Source organism: Monopterus albus, unplaced genomic scaffold (assembly GCF_001952655.1).
Source record: "Monopterus albus unplaced genomic scaffold, M_albus_1.0 scaffold62.1, whole genome shotgun sequence".
NCBI classification, from domain to species: Eukaryota; Metazoa; Chordata; class Actinopteri; order Synbranchiformes; family Synbranchidae; genus Monopterus; species Monopterus albus.
This window is the reverse complement of record NW_018127942.1, coordinates 2,413,850-2,414,735: the sequence shown is the minus strand read 5'-3', so window position 1 is coordinate 2,414,735 and position 886 is coordinate 2,413,850.

Below are 886 nucleotides of genomic sequence, written 5' to 3'. Positions count from 1 at the left end.
TACTTGTAGCTGTCCTCAACATCTGCTATGTTGCCTTCTGATAGTACAATCCCCTCAGTTCTGACTACCTTCCCTCTCCTTGTTACCATTCGGCCACACTTATCCAGTCCGAATGACATTCCGATGTCCTGGCTGTAGATCCTAGTGGTGTGGATCAGTGAGTCGATGTCTCGTTCACTCCTGGCATACAGCTTGATGTCATCCATGTAGAGGAGGTGGCTGATGGTTGCTAATCTCTGATTTACAAAAAAACTCATTAATCCCAATCTGACCCCAGAAACAGACACACTTTCCCGGCTCACATATAGGCTGCACTCTGGATCACCTACAATAAATTCACAACTATTTTGATAATCGTATAGAAATAACATGAAAAGATGAGAAAAAGGAATTAAGAAACAGGTAGAGAGGAGGAGAGGCAATGAGTTGGGTCCATAATGGCATCTTAACATCTCAAACGGGTAAGTATTATTTTATTTGCTTTAATTACATTTTATATAGTAATCAAGAACCAATCATCTGTCTTATATTTGTTTCTTTTCAGGAGTATGGAGGAGAGGAGAAACCAAAAAGAGATATTAATAGAGGAGAAAACAGAACGGAAATAAGCAGATGGCAGAGAGGAGGAGATGGGAGGGTAATGACATATTGGGAAATGGTCAGTATAATTTTATTTGCTTTAATTACATTTTATATAGTAGTAGACCGGTACAGGCCCCCGCTGGTGGGAACCTTTGTGAGGGGCGACCCCCCCAGGTTCCCGCCCTCCAGTGTGCGTGTGGCCCCGGTCTGGTACAGGCCCCCGCTGGTGGGTTCGGGAACCTAGGGCTCAGCTGCGGGAAGGCTGTGAGGCGCGCCTCACGCCCCCCAGCATGTGGGGCCGCGC